The sequence below is a fragment of the Portunus trituberculatus genome, chromosome 32 (assembly GCF_017591435.1).
Source record: "Portunus trituberculatus isolate SZX2019 chromosome 32, ASM1759143v1, whole genome shotgun sequence".
NCBI classification, from domain to species: domain Eukaryota; kingdom Metazoa; phylum Arthropoda; class Malacostraca; order Decapoda; family Portunidae; genus Portunus; species Portunus trituberculatus.
Genome location: NC_059286.1, coordinates 3923583 through 3940681, shown reverse-complemented (window position 1 = coordinate 3940681; position 17099 = coordinate 3923583). Strand labels below are relative to the sequence as shown.

General features: G+C 40.1%; 1 protein-coding gene across 3 annotated transcripts in view; it reads right to left on the bottom strand.

Moving 5' to 3' along the window:
* LOC123511895 (PTB domain-containing engulfment adapter protein 1-like) overlaps positions 1-17099 on the bottom strand; it is an 83429-nt gene that overhangs the window by 66048 nt on the left and 282 nt on the right. Inside the window, exons 1-2 of one of the 3 annotated variants that reach the window (XM_045267964.1) lie at positions 10167-10313; positions 9032-9262 (exon numbers count right to left, since the gene is read on the bottom strand). The exons of 1 other annotated variant lie outside the window; for it this stretch is intronic. The gene's annotated coding sequence lies outside the window, so the exon portion shown is untranslated. Of the gene's footprint in view, positions 1-9031; positions 9263-10166; positions 10314-17099 lie in introns of those variants that run through there. One more of the 3 variants, XM_045267967.1, reaches the window with a different exon arrangement.

Sequence of the window (17099 nt, the reverse complement as noted above, 5' to 3'; positions counted from 1 at the left end):
TCTAGAGGTAATTTTCCCTATTGGTAATGCAGAAACCTTGTTAACATGGCACTAGAATTACAGAAACACCCTTAACCCCTTCAATACTGGACCACATTTTTACATCGAGATTTGTGTACGATTAGACATATTTATTGACATTAGGAAGGGTCTATGGGGATCAAAAGATTAATGGCTAGAGTCTTCACTATTTCAATACCCCACATGAGTTTCTGAAGCTGTATAAAATCACCAAATAGTAAGCAGTATATGAAAACGCGTCATGATACTGAAAGAGGTTAAAAATCCTGTTAACAAACTAGAACCCTTTGAAAACAGTGGAGGTGAGACGCACAAGTGTTTCAGAATATGGGTCAGAGCCTCATAAAAAAAAGGTCTCTTAACCGTCCATCAATGCTACAGTGGATGCAATCAAATAGTTATGGGACAGTGACCAAAACTGATTCACGTATCCGCCCACCAACCCGCTGCTGAGAGGCGTGGCCAAGGATGGACAGCCGAGTGATAGAGGCGAAGGTCGTGGTGGGATCATTGTCCTACGGTAGTCACAGGCTGCTGATGATAATAATAATCCCCAGTTCGGCTTCTCAAGGGCATGATATTCAGAAAGCAGCACCATAACCTCATAACATTCCACATCCACGCGCCATAACGTGTAATATTCATAATTCACCACCTTATGGATACGATACACGCAAGTCACCACCGCCACAGCATGATACTCGCTGCAAGGTGTCGTCGGAGTAGAAACCTTCCTCTAAGTTTTTATACAAGAAATATTATGGTGCTACAGAAAACATGTACAAAAATCAACTTAATAAAAAATACTGGTATTATACTATTTTAAATGTTCGAAATTGCATTCACCATCATCACCATCACCACCACCACTATGCATTTATGAGTCGCTGTAGAAGATAGGATACCTCCACTCTGCTCTGTTCGTGTGTCAGCTGTCCGTCTATTCCAGCAGTCCACATTTCAAACTCTTCTTATCTTTTCTCTCAATTTCTGTCTATCTCTTATCTTCCTGCCCATTTTCTATCTACCTTCTCTTGTTTTAGTTATTTTTTATCTATCTTCTTTTCTCTTATTTTCCATTTTCTGTCTATACTTTTTTTTATTGTCCATTTCCCGTCTACCTTCTCTTCTCTTATTGTCCATTTTCTGTTTACCTTCCCTTCTCTTATTTCTCCATTTTCTGTCTGCCTTCTGTCCTCTTGTTTCTCCATTTTCTGTCTACTTTCTTTTATTGTCCATTTTATCTATCTTTTATCATTGTCCATTTTCCGTCTACCTTCTCTTCTCTCATTGTCCTTTCTTATCTGTCATCCACCTATCGTCTTCTGTCAGTCCTTCCTTCTCTTATCATTCAAATTTGTGTCCGCTATATTTCTTATTCTCTGTTCGTCCTTCGTTCTTTTATTACCCTAATTTTTGTTTGTCATTTGTTTTTTTTCTATCCGTCCTTTCTTCTTTTACTCTTCAAATTTGTTCTCTCCGTCTTTTTTTTCTGTCTGTCTTTTTTTTTTTTTTTGTCGTAATTTAAGTTCTCCATCATTTCTCCGTCCTTCCTTTACTGTCCTACTTCCTGATCTACTCTATAGCTCTCTGTATTCCTTGTTTTATTTTATTTTTTACCATCTCTGAATTTATACTCTAATAAGTGATCCCCTCTGTCGGTTCTGCCTCTTCAAGATTTCCATTAATATACTATCCCATTCCGTGCCTATCTTACCTTTATTCAATCTCCTATGATGTTATTTTAGGCTGTTCTGTCGGTTCTGCCTCTTGAAGATTGGCACTAATGTACAATGTTATTCCGTGCCTCTCCCCTACCTTCATTCACTCTCCCTAGGCTGTTATTCAAGTGGTCTAATACACAGACATAATTCTCTATCTCGTCCGTTTTTCCACATTTTTTTCCTACCATATATGAATTGTTATTGCATCGTCATATTCATAAGAGCTTTTTCTACCTTTTTTTTTTTCGACACACGAAGAAATAATTAACATCTCTGAAGTTATTGTTATTCTTTTAACAAATAGACATTATTCCCTATATCTTTTCTTCCTTTTTTATTTACTTTTCTGCCATATACAAGTTACCATTACATCACTCATGAGTTATACAAACTTTTCTTTATTCTTCTTTTTATCCAAGACATAATTCAAAACTCTAACACTGCAACACCATAGTAACGCCAGTATCGCAACAATTACAGTACACGCACGCAATACAAACCTCCGCAACACACACCTGCTTCCCTGACACGACAGGAGCAGAATGCATGAAATTAGAGGCACATCCTTCTTTTTTCCTTTTTATCTCGCAGCACGCCCTTGTGGACCCCTTGTGTAGGACAATGGTGGAGACACGCTCTCTGGTGTGTGTGTGTGTGTGTGTGTGTGTGTGTGTGTGTGTGTGTGTGTGTGTGTGTGTGTGTGTGTGTGTGTGTGTAATTCACCTCGGTCTCCTGCTGGTCACCCAACCAGTCTTCCCCATTACGGAGCGAGCTCAGAGCTCACAGACCGATCTTCGGGTAGGACTGAGACCACAACACACTCCACACACCGGGAAAGCGAGGCCACAACCCCTCGAGTTACATCCCGTACCTATTTACTGCTAGGTGAACACACCCAACACATAAAGAGGCTTGCCCATTTGCCTCGCCGCTTACCGGGACTTGAACCCGGGCCTCTCGATTGTGACCCGAGCGTGCACTACGCGCGCGCGCGCGTGTGTGTGTGTGTGTGTGTATGTGTGTGTGTATATGTGTGTGTGTGTGTGTGTGTGTGTGTGTGTGTGTGTGTGTGTGTGTGTGTGTGTGTGTGTGTGTGTGTGTGTAAATTAATATTTTACTTCATTACTATGGATATGTGATGGACCATTTAGGCTAAGAAGATATTTTCGTGTTTAAAACTGTTGTGGTCAACAAACTATCTATCTGTATGTGTGTGTGTGTGTGTGTGTGTGTGTGTGTGTGTGTGTGTGTGTGTGTGTGTGTGTGTGTGTGTGTGTGTGTGTGTGTGTGTGTGTGTGTGTAGAGAGAGAGAGAGAGAGAGAGAGAGAGAGAGAGAGAGAGAGAGAGAGAGAGAGAGAGAGAGAGAGAGAGAGAGAGAGAGAGAGAGAGAGAGAGAGAGAGAGAGAGAGAGAGAGAGAGTTGTGGGAGTGTAAGCCAGGGGGGATCAAGATACTCCATGACCTCGTGTACATCATCATAAATACATACCTCGCTCTCACATACTTCCATCTCCTCCATACTGCTCACAAGACACGCTACAACAAACACAAGTCAATCCCCTGCAAGAATGTGGCGTCATACACTTACTGCGTCTGTCATTTGCACACATACACAGTTACAATCAATACAAACACCAAGGTACAAACGCAAATAGCACGTTAAGAGGAAGGGAGTTGGAGTCACGAATTAATCACGAGTCAACAGGAGGAAAAATGAGCATGAAGACTCGAGGAAAGTGGGGAAACGACTTAAAGAAGGAAAGAGACATACTAATGGATAATAATAATGAATAATAATGGTTGGATGGCAGAATTTAACCCTTTCATTACTATTTGGTGCGGTTTTTTTTTTTCACTAGACACACCGAGACATTTTTACTTGTTCTACAGCCATATTAAACTGGGTAGAAATTGGATCATCTTTCTTTTAATCGCCCTCTTCCTCGTAGATGTTTATAAAGGATTCCATGTGATGCCCTAGTGCTGTTAACCCCTTCAATACTGGGACCCACTTTTACCTTGAGATTTGTGTACGATTAGACCATTTTCTTGACATTAGGAAGGGTCTATGGAGGTCAGAAGACTAATGGCCAGAGTCTTCTCTATCTTAATCCCTCGCAAATGTTTCTGAAGCTGTGTAAAGTCACCAAATAGTAATCAGAATGAATATGGAAACGCGTCATGGTACTGAAGAGGTTAATTGTTTCGTACTGCAATGGTTATGTCTCAGGTTTATGTTAGAAGCCAAGTATCGGTCACTCACTGAATATTCACAAATACAAGGTGACTGGTAACTTAGTGGGCCAGCTTTCCCCTATTACATAAGAAAAAATGGAAGAAATTCATTGAAAACCAGGAAAGATACAAACTGGTCAAAACAGTGACTCGCAGACTGATGCAATGTCTTTAAAGGTATTGATACCAGATCGTCATTGAAAAAACTACCTGGCCTGAATGGAAATACTGAGTAAAATACAGTGTTAAGACAGAAATTGGTCAGAACTGCGACTCACCAACTGACAAGAAATGAAGAAAAAAAAAAAAGAAAGAAACATGCGAACAGACACACGATAAATCCATTGAAAACTTTCAAGTCTATATGGAAACACTATTCTTTGAGGTGAACAAAGTGGAGGGACAGAATAAATCGCGTCTAGATACGATAAATCCATTAAAAAACTAACAAATCTAAATAAAAATGCTATTCTTTGAGATAAATAAAGTGAGAGAAAAAAACGCAACTCTAGACACGATAAATCCATTGTAAACTAACAAATCTAAATCAAAATTCTATTCTTTGAAGCGAATAACGTGAAGGGACATAAGAAATCACGTCTAGATACGATAAATCCATTGAAAACCAGCAATTCTAAATAAATATGCTATTCTTTGAGGTAAATACAGTGGGAAAACGGAAAAAATCGCAAGGCTAGACACGATAAATTCATGGAAAACTAAAAATTCTACATAAAAGCAATATTTTTCGACGTAAATAAAGGCAAAATAAAAAAAAAATATCCCATGTCTAGATACAATAAATCCGTTCTAAAATCAGCAAACCCTAATAAAACAACAATCTCCGCGGCCGCCGAGCTACTCGTACAGTGGAACCATGCGTGCTTTGGGGTCCGAGGGGTCTCCAAGCGCACGGGTTCGAATCCTGTTCACGGTCTGAGTGTAGGTTGGGCTTCCTCACTCGGGGCAACGGTTTCCAAAAAAGTACCTTCTTTACCCCATAAATTCCCGTGAAAAGCCCACATGGTATAAATGTATAAATAAAAAAAAAAATACACACACACACACACACCAAACAGGGCCTCCCAACACACCAGCCACACCATACCACAGAAAACACCTGAGACAAACACAAGGCTACAAATTGACGTAGTAAGAGCCACCAAGATAAATACAATTCATACAGGTACCCAGCAGGTGTTCCCAATGGCCTTACCTTCACCCCATCCAGTGATTAGTGAGATAGGCAAGGACCTGTTACCTCTACAACTACCTGGCTTGCACACCTGTACCTCTATTTAGCCCCCTGCCCTTATAACGACCTGTAATAAAGCTAATAAGATACAGGTATGTCATTGTGAAGGGAGACCACTTTTACTTCAGAGAGAGAGAGAGAGAGAGAGAGAGAGAGAGAGAGAGAGAGGTGCCCATCATCTTGTTCTTAATGGCACTGAACGTAATTATGAAAGGTCTCTCTCTCTCTCTCTCTCTCTCTCTCTCTCTCTCTCTCTCTCTCTCTCTCTCTTGTGTGTCTTTCTTATGTTACACTAATCGTCTTTTTTTCATGACACGAAAATAAATATCTAACACGAAATAAATAGACATCAAAACAATAAATAAAGCAAACACTGAAGGAAAACAAGAGTAATTTCAAAACAGAGAAATCACACATAAAAAAAAATAAATAAATAAATAAACTTACATGAAAAAAAAAAAAAATCAAAACAATAGAAGAAAAAAAAAAAAAAAAACGTTCTTTGAAAATAACAAACGAATTTAATATACACTTTCTTTGTGTTCATTTACGCTTCCCGAGTAAAGAAAGGAAGAGAAAACACAAACACACGAACAGATGATGCTAAATGAATAAGGAAATGAATAAAAAGCTCAGAAAACACATAAAGGAAAGGAAAGAAACGCGATGTTATGAAAGAAAAGTTATGGTGGGAGACACACACACACACACACACACACACACACACACACACACACACACGAGGGTACAAAGGCGAAGTGCTGGGAGTATACGGGTTGTCAACAAGCATCTTGCATATAAAGTGTGTGTGTGTGTGTGTGTGTGTGTGTGTGTGTGTGTGTGTGTGTGTGTGTGGCCATGGCTGGGTGGTATCCTTGGTGTGTTCCGGCGGAGGCGACACACACACACACACACACACACACACACGTCACTACATTCCCTCATTATCCATCTCCTCCTCCCATTTCCCTCCGCCTCTCATTTTCCATCCTTGCCCTCCAAGTATTTCCTCTCTCCTCCACCACCTCTCTACCTTGTCCTTCTTTTCCTATTTCCACCACAACCACTTCCTCAATCTCCAACCACTTGTTTTCCTTCCACATCAACACCTTGGCCTCTATTTTCTTATTTTTCTACATCTACTTCTTTCCCTTTTTTTTTTTTTTTGTCTTTCTTCTCCTGGGTAGCATCTTTTTGTTTTGTTTTTGTTTTTTAGCACACTTTTTTTTTTTTCTCCATTTTCTTATTTTTCTACATCCACTTCTTTCCCTCTTTTTGTCTTTCCTCTCCTGGGTAGCATCTTTTTTTTTTAGCACTTTCTTTAAATTTTTCCCATCTTTTATATTTCCTATGTAGTCTCAATAATCCTATACAAGTTACAGGATAAAGTTTATTATTTACTGAAACATTCCCTCGAGAGAAACTAAAAAAAATATATACAACTTAAATCATTTTGTTAAAGTACACTTCTTTTAAACTTTCTCAACTTTTTCCCTTTCTTTACATTTCATAACATATTTAATACAATTCTATGTCACAGTTTAAAGTTACTAGTCTATTAACCCCTTGAATACCATGACGTGTTTCCATTTTCATTTTGCTTATCTATTTGGTGACTATACAGCTTTAGAAACTTGTGTGAGGGTAATGAAATAGTGAAGACTGTGGCAATTAATCTTCTGACCCCTATAGACCCTTCCTAATGTCAATAAAATGTTCTAATCGTGCAGAAAATTAAGGTAAAAATGTGTCCCAGTATTGAAGGGGTTAAGACATACCTTCCTGAAAGACTGAAGAAATTATTAAACAATTTAAATAATTTCTATTAACACATTTTCTTTAAACTTTTCTCTTTCTTAACTTTCCCCGTCATCTATTCTCACTGATCCTACAAGTTACAGGTTAAGTTTTATTATTTACTGAGACATTTCCCTCAAGAAACACTAAACAAAAAAAATTATACAACTTAAATAATTTTCTTAAAGCACACTTTCTTTAATTTTCTTCTCTTTCTTCACATTTCCCAACATCTATTTCCTATAATCCAATAAGTCACAGGGTAAAGTTATCAATCTACTGAGACATACTAAGACACTGAAAAAATCAATATACAACTTAAATCATTATTCTTACCACACTTTCTTTAAACTTTTTTCCTTTTCTTTACATTTCCCAATATCTTTTTCCCTATAATCCTACGAGTCACGGGGTAAAGTTACTAATCTATTAAGACTATCACGAAACACTAAAAAAAATCAATATATAACTTAAATAATCTTTCTTAACGCAAACTTTCTTTATTCTTTTGCTTCACATTTCCCGTCATCTATTCCCTATAATTCTACGAGTCACAGGTTAAAATTCATGATCTACAAAGACATTCCCTCAAGAAACCCTAAAAAACATTACGGTTAGATTTCGTGTTACATTAACCTTCTCTGTCACGAAACACCACAAAACATGATATATATTGCCAAACACGATATATGCTGTCAGTGTGCCGTTATGTGCCTCAGATCTTAAAATTATACATCCTTTAAAAGTCAAATCTAAATCCTAGAATTTCCCTAAGTCTTTAGAGAGAGGAAAAAATATACATGCAGGTTCACTGAGTTTTAGTGGCATCCAACAGCTAATTGTGTTATGAATCAGACTAATCTAGACTAAAACAACTCCTCGGCACCAGACCACAACTAAATCTATTCCTACAACAACAAGGCTAAGATTAACTTCCAAAGTACTGGGATGCCTGTTTACCATGAGTCTTGGGTGGGATTAAACTTTATTTACAGAAGATTAATGGCTAGAGTCTTCACTATTTTCATTTTAAATCCCTTCAGTACTGGGACGCAGTTTTACCATGAGTTTAGGTTTTGATTAGACGTCTATGGAGGTCAAAAGATTAATGGCCAGAGTCTTTACTATTTCACTCTCCACATAAGTTTCTGAAGCTGTATCAAATCACCAAATAGCAGCCAAAATGAATATGAAAACGCGTCGTGATACTGAAACGGTTAAATATCGGAAGTTGTTTTAAATCGTCAAATAATAAGCAGAATGAATAAGAAAACGCGTCAGTACTGAAGGGGTTAATACATCCTACTTCCCTAATACTCTCTAAGTCTAAGCCAACGCCCTCTCCATACAAAGCCAGCCTTCCCTCTCCCTTTGCTGAATCCTTTCACTTGCCATTCCTCGCAGTGTCTTGGGGCTACATTCCAACATCCCGCCATGGTATAGTAGCAATTTCACTTCCCCACTTACGCCATTCCTTCCTTGGTATGTATTTTGTTTTCATTGGTGTCTATTAAGCTTTGTTTTTATCTCCCTCACTTTTTTTTTTTTCTTACAAGTGAACATTAAAGGGCGAAATTTCTTGGAAGGAACACGCATACTCCCTCGCACACACGCACACGCACACGCACACACACACACACACACACACACACACACACACCTTGACATCTCCTAACACAGCAACACTTAACATACTTTTTGTCCGAATCCCCTCTCTCTCTCTCTCTCTCTCTCTCTCTCTCTCTCTCTCTCTCTCTCTCTCTCTCTCTTTTCCTTTCTTTATTAGGTTACTCAGACTTTCTTTTCCTTCCCGTATTCTACAATAATATACACATCCTGGTCTCTCTCTGACACACACACACACACACACACACACACACACACACACACACACACACACACACACACACACACACGAGCAACACCTGAGTCTACTAATTTGGCAGCACTACAAGAAGAACCTGCTTGCATCCCTGTTCAGTTCTCCTCCAAATACTGACCTTTGTAACTAAGAAAAGGCTGCAGGGGTGATCTCTTTCTCGGATATCACAGCTGGTTCTTCGCTTTCGCCGAGTCTTTATCGCGGTTATCTTATCAGCGGTTCTGTTACTTGCGGCGTGTTTCAACTACCGGAGACTTAGTTCACACGATAGGGCTGTCTTGGTGTCCCCAATGTTTGTGTACAGCCAGTATTGCACTTCTGCTTCACTTTAAGTTGAGTTCTTCACAACCTTCATGTCCAAAGGGGAAAAAATAACAAGCAAGATTGAGTCACTGTCGTCACCATCTCACGGTCTTCAGTATCTCGCTGCCATTGTCTCCGTGCTCGTTGTTCCTGTCTCATTCACCTATTCACCTTCTGTTCCCTCGCTATCATGAATGTCATCTCCCCTACCATCACTATCTTTGTACTGCTTCACTGTCTCCCTCATATTTCCACTCTCACCTCTATCCTTAAGATTTTCACATCACGACTGTTTATCTTCCTCCTCACGATTACCTTCATAAACACACACACACACACACACACACACACACACACACACACACACACACACACACACACACACACTTCATTGTCCCCAAAACTACCACCACTCCAACACTTCCTGTAGGCTGTACCCACCGTCACTTCCTCTCCAGTAAGTCGGAAAAACCACCTTAGTCATACTCACAAAGAGAGGAATTTTACACCAGCACCCCTATCTCCACCACCACCACCTCCTAAGCTGCCACCATCACTCTCACTCTTCCACATTCCCTCACTTAACGTATCACCTCCCCGTCATGCTCCACCGAATCAGATACAGTCCTATAGCACCTCGGCAGCGTTGAAGTTCCGTGAGGCAGCGCGCACCATGGGTAAACAAAGGATAGGGTGGACGGTGACTAACACTAACGGAGCCGCAATGACACTGAGGATTATCGTGGTATTGGTATAACTGTTCAAATTTGCGCCTAGTATCGAAAACAATAACTCTAAACGCACGATAGCAAAAAAAACAAAACAAAGGCGCACAGAGGACAATGTTATGAGTTAAATTTGGGGGACTACACCAGAGGAACTGTGCTAATTAGCGATGGAAAGGTCTAGGGTGCAGATGTCACAAGGAGCTGATGTCGACGTAACGTTACATGGATCACAAACACTGGAGGGTGGACGGCGAGGTGGGAGGAGGGATAGCGGAACACGTCCACCTCTCGCAACGTCTGCAACACGACTGCCACCTGAGGCTCGGCTAAGATTCTTGTGACCCTCTAGTCCTCCACCAATCCCTCCTCCCAGTGCCCCTCCTCGCTTCCCCTGGCCCCTTAACCTCGCTGCTCGCGGTCCTACTGACTCTCCACTTCGCTCCATACCCTCCACCCTACTTCTACTACTTCTGCGCCCGCCAGACTAGTGCAGTGCCCCCGCCACCTCTGCAATCTTCGCTCTCAAGGAAGTTGGTGCAAGTCTCAGGATGTGGTGCGATAAACGGTAAACACACACACACACACACACACACACACACACACACACACACACACAGCATGTATCGTCTCACATCCGAGGAGGAGGCCCAGATTCGAGTCTCAGGAGCGGAGAAGCAGCCAGGCGAGTCTCTATGTAACTTGTGATTATCTAGAAGCGCGTAGAATGTTAAGGCGATGGATTATGACCGCACTGTCTGTGTGAGGATGAGTGTATGTCTCAAGCATGTATTCAGAAATGCTTTGCTCTCTAACCACGACTTTTCAGAGGTCAAAGAGATGATTAGTTGAGATCTGAAGACTGTTTCTCATTTTATTAGTGTAGAAATCATGTTATTCTGTCATTTAAATCGTAAAAATATTCATAAAAAGCCGTGTTATGTCTGCAAGAGCCTTTTGAAATAGTGGAAGTAAGGCGCCGAAGTGTTTTAGGATATGGCCATCATTCCTACCTGATTATATTATCGGTCACTCTGTGTTATTCTTGTAAGGGGAATGGATAGTGGTGTCAAAGAACCTACAAGGGAATGGTGGGAGAATAACACACACACACACACACACACACACACACACACACACACACACACACACACACACCATCTTTCCCTCATAACACCACGAAAAGAATCAACTTTTACTCGTTTCTCAGCTTCAGCTTCCCAAATGTCGTTCTTCTTCCACTGTCATCATTGTTAGTTACGTGTATTCATCTACGTGGACATTCATTTACTTACTTTCCTTGCTTCGTGGATTAGCTTGAAAGTACATAGCAAGGTGTTTCCATTCATGCGAGGTAAGTTAAGGCAGAAGACACACCGGGAAAATTTTGTGACACACCCGGTAAAAAACTTAATTTGCTGAAGGCGGAATAATTCTCTCTCTCTCTCTCTCTCTCTCTCTCTCTCTCTCTCTCTCTCTCTCTCAATCAATCACACTAATACCCCAAGTCACTCCTGCTGTTCTTTTTGATGGCATAGGTTGGGTAACGGAGAGAGAGAGAGAGAGAGAGAGAGAGAGAGAGAGAGAGAGATTCACCATGCCCCTTGCGCTCTCTGTAGTGTATTCAATGTTGCCTATCCGCGCTCGCTCTCGCTCTCTCTCTCTCTCTCTCTCTCTCTCTCTCTCTCTCTCTCTCTCTAGACATTACCCAACTTTCCCACACCACACACTCATTCGCTCACTCTCTTAAGTCCATTCGCTATAACAGGACCCACGCACACGCTAAACAACCCCTTCCCCCCCAACACACGCACCACAGTCTGTTTTTCTTTTATTTCTTCTACATTTTCTTCTTTTTTTTTTTGTACGTACACTCACTCACTTTCGGTCACTCACTATTACGCCGCACTTTCCCACCACCACCACCACCACCACCCCACCGACAACCACCATCGCCACCACCACCGTACACACAACAAAACGAGAGGCATTCACTTCCTGCTTCAGTGGTACGCGCGCCGCCGGCCACTGAGGGTTGCCGCGGTTAAGCCCTCAGGTGGCGGCCTCCCAACATTCACCCAAGACACCCACACCCACGTTCATACCCACACGCATCCAACACATACACGCACACACGGTTCGCTGATCATGTACACGTCATCTAAACATTCCAAACATTCATGTTCCGTAGAAAATTTGTGGTATATCCGTCATGTTTTCTTGGAAGGAAGACATACCTATCTCTCTCTCTCTCTCTCTCTCTCTCATCCACGTATCCATAACCTCATCCGCTGTATATACGATGTATTTCGTATTCCTAAGCCGTGAAGAGAGGAGGGAGGGATGCGACCATCTGGCTTAGATGCGAACATTGTGATACATAGCACGTACAATTTAAAGCACGGTGCACAAGAGAGCCTTGCTGCAACACAAAAAGCGATGGGGGGTCTGCAACGCCATGCGGCACTCCACCAGTCAGCTGCTTCCCTGTCAGTAGCCCAAAGTCAACAGCGGATATGACTGGCAGCCCGTTCGTTGTTGCCAAAGCGGGGAGTAATCTTACATCCTTGAGGTCTCCAACTCTCCACTAGCTGCACCTCTTAACTGGCAACCTTGAAATCTTGCCACACCTGCTCGGCTCCTTATCCCGCCTGCATGTCTACTGCTTTCCTCCCCGCCCCGGCCCTTGTCTGTCTACCAAGCCTGCCTGTCTGCCATCTGCCTGCTTAACGCGCCCAAGTCTACCTGCTGCTGTCCCATGAAGATGAAGAAATAGTTACAGATTGTTAATGTTCCTTCCTCGATGAAGTATAAATTTGTATGATTCTACAATTTTCTTCTATCTTTCTACTCGCACTTCGATTGTCTGAATACAACTTTATGTTTCTACACTCGTATTGTCAAACACTGTATTTCCTATTTCCTCATCACAAGACGCATAGCAACTTCTATGTCTTCGCTAAGCACACGTTGACTTGTTATAAGAAAATTTGACAGATGATGGACTGACTGGCAAATCACGAAATCGCCGCCACGCACCATCAAATCACTGCATCAAATAAAAAATGTACCGAACCGACATCACAAAATTACCACAACAAATACGTCCAAGATCAAAATCAATCAATCCAACAGAAACATTTGAGACGAACGAATAATTACACGATATTTCACCATCAAACACAAGTCAATGAGGGAAAAAAAAAAAAAAAAGGAGAAAAGTTTCGCCAAAAAGCTAGAAACCGAAAAAGACTGCAAAATCAAACCATACAAAACACTCTCTCTTACGCCCTTCCTATCTACGGTTCCTCAATATTTCCCACCTGTACCTCACTGCTATTGCAATCTACATGTTCCTAGAGTAATTCCCCGCCATTTGACTCAGCAGTGTATCAGTCAGAGGTGCCACGACGCAAAAAAACATGACTTAACGCCTGTCATGCTCCCCTAAAAAGGAATGTGAGGGTCGCGATTCTTCATCATCTCAGCCTTCAGGAGCTCTCGGGAGGGGGGTTTTAAGATTCAAGTAGTGGCGGCGGTAGTAGTAGTAGTAGTAGTAGTAGTAGTAGTAGTAGTAGTAGTAGTAGTAGTAGTTCTTGTATTTATTATTGTTGATTTGGTAATGACCTTTCTTCATGTTTTATTTTGCATGTTCAAACTATAATCTATGCATTTTCTTTATACATATGCATTGTGCTGTTCATCAATTCATCATTTTCATATATAAAAAGTGATTAAATAGTACATGAATGGTGTAAGAAGTGAAAATATATAAATACAGAAATCTGAATATGTGAAGGAATCTGGGACACACACACACACACACACACACACCTTTTATGGCCACTCTTCTGATCCCCAATCACATCTTACTAAACTCAGACACAACATCCTTTGCACACACACACACACACACACACACACACACACACACACACACACTACAACAGCTGGATCAAGGCACAACTTCCAGTCTAAGCAGCTATAATTTATGAACAACAAAGTGGGATGAGTTATGTTCACACAAGCAATAGCTGAGGGTATGTACTACTAGTGGGATCATTATATTATAATACACTCTTACTTCAACTCCACCCAGTCTACACTCTTTCCATGTTGTGTGACCAGTGGCTTAGTTTTCAGATATTCATATACATTTATGTTTGTTTTATTATAATATAACTGTAGATGATGAAACAAATTACTACTCTTGCTAGACATCAGTGTTGACCTATAATTGAGATTAAGGGAATACAGTAATAGTGTAGAAAAATTGTCCAAAAGATATCAAAGAAAAAATCTGATTTCATTCAAATTATTCAGAATGCAAAGTGCAAGAATTCAATCTAAATTTCATAATTTTCTTGTTCCAAATTCAGTGAGTAACTGTTGTCATTCATCACAGTTTACACATCCTAAAAATATTCTTTACTTCTCTCCCATTGGAAATCCAACCACTAAGCCTTGACTCCTTTGCCTTTGTGAGGAAACTGTCTGACCAGTAACAGGTGGTTTCCCCTATTAGTACATGACATGTATGTTGTTTCATCCACGATAATAGTTAAGTACACATCAACAGGAAAGTATTTGGCTTGCTGATGTAGCTTATCTAATACTGTATATACAAAACCCATGTCAGGATGATCACCAACAAAATTTTCTGTTTTAGCATAATCATCTCAAGTATTAATCAAAATCCTAATACATATTCTTCATCTGAGGAAGAGCACACAAATTTGTACGGCATTAAATGATTCATCAAGACTCATGATATCACCAGTCCTTATTCTTCATAGGTAAAACAAAATACATTTAGAATACATTGATATACCATAATTCCAAAGAAAATCCATAGATAATGTGTGTTCATTAATGAATCATATGTACAACAAAACAATATCCTTCACATGCAGTCAAAATCTTCAGGTATGACTAAATGAGTTGCATATAATGCACCATCCAGTCCATCTGGTGTGCTACCTTTTAATTATTATTCTGCTTCATTACACATCAGCAGTGTGAGGCTTCCATAGATGCCTTCTTAGCCACTGCCTTAGGGGATCATGGGAAGCCCACCAGATAAAGAGGTAGGTAAGTGGAGTGTTACAATTTCTTTGTACCACTTATGATCCAGAATCAACCACACAACTTTATCCTCTCAATAAACTCAACAAGGCTTTTTACCATCACATACCCTGGCCCTCTAATCACTAACTTTGTATTAATCCAGTGCAGCATATAATGACTTTCACCACACAAGGGAATCAGCACAACTACAACATCATGAGTTCCATCTTCACCTTCACATGGTGCACAATATGCTGCTTCACTCTGCATAACTCAGGCATCAGTCACAATAATTAATGGCTGATTCCACCCACTATCGTATTGTACGGTACCATAAATAAAGTGCCAATACATCTTGTGACATTGCAGTCTGTCAGCTGCCTCACTCAGATAGCTGCAATTATGAGTAATGCAAGCTTACAATACTACTTGGAACTATCATCTAGAGGGACCAAACTTAATGCAGATCTTCATAATTTGTTGCACTTTAAGCAGCACCTCATAGATATAGAAGTCCAAGACAAAGTTGATCAGACCAAGGTGATAATCACGGCTTGAGTGGATTTTGATTGGTCTCGTTTATCCTCACACTGCACAAAAATATGAGTTCAAGTCATGAATGGGAAAGTACGACCTACAGAAGTCATTCATGCACCAATTAGTAAAAAGTACTCACATACCTAGTGCCACGAGAAATTTGTTTGTATGAGCTCATATTGCAAGTGTGAGTGCAAACTGACAAAAGGTGTTAATGTTCACAACAGTCTTACTCTGATATGAAATGCATTATATACATGCTGCTTCAGTGATAAGTAATCTGAGAGTATCTTATCAATGTCAAAATGAAAAAGCAACATGATATCAGAACAAAGAGAAACTGATTGACCACAAAGAAAATATCTCAGATATCATTAAAATGTTTGTTATCTATTTAAGAGTTCTCAGTTCAGGAAATGAAAGGTACAGCCTCAAAGGCAGCCACTAACCTCTGAATGAACTCCTAACTTTTGGATTTCATTGTGAGTTTTGCTTACATCCTAAAATGCAATATATTCCACTACATTCCTGCCACTGACCTTACCATAAAGATGTCAACTCTCATATCAAATGAAGAAAACTAAAATTGAGGACAAAACAAGGAAACTAAAAGCAATCACTCAATTTGGTGGGAGTGAAAGAAAAGTCTAGTAAAGAATGATAATGATAGTAGTAGTAGTAGTAGTAGTAGTAGTAGTAGTAGTAGTAGTAGTAGTAGTAGTAGTAGTAGTAGTAGTAGTAGTAGTAGTAGTAGTAGTAGTAGTAGTAGTAGTAGTAGTAGTAGTAGTAGTAGTGGTGGTGGTGGTGGTGGTGGTGGTGGTGGTGGTGGTGGTGGTGGTGGTGGTAGTAGTAGTAGTAGTAGTAGTAGTAGTAGTAGTAGTAGTAGTAGTAGTAGTAGTAGATGATGATGATGATGATGATGATGATGATGATGATGATAATGTGATGATAATAATAATAACAATAATAATAATAATATTAATAATAACAATAATAATAATAATAATAATAATAATAATAATAAATAATAATAACAATAATAATAATGATAATAATAATAACAGAATCAACCTGTTCTGCTGTATACATACCCATTTTGAGTAAACAATTGACAGAAACATACCATAACACATTGCCTTAATCAAAACTGTATTGCAAAGGCATGATACTGGCAACATCACATCAATAATACTAAGACCAACAAGACCAGAACACAGGTAATGAGAAAGCACAGGTGAGTTATGAAGGAAGCCAGTAACATGAGCTGGCCACTTCACAACAGGCAATCAGGAAGCACAGGTGAAGCATAGGTAAGGCACAATAATATCACCTGGCTATCCCCAAACACAGGTAATGAAGAAGCACAGGTGAGTTATGTAAAGGAGAGCAATAAGACCACCTGTTCACTCCACAATACAGGTAATTAGTAAAAATATCGGAATCGTTCGAAAGAAAGCAATAATGACCATCTCTCACATCAGAAAGCACAGGTGAACTAAATAACACGGTCCCAAAACACAAGTAATCAGGAATCACAGGTGAACTAAGAAGGAA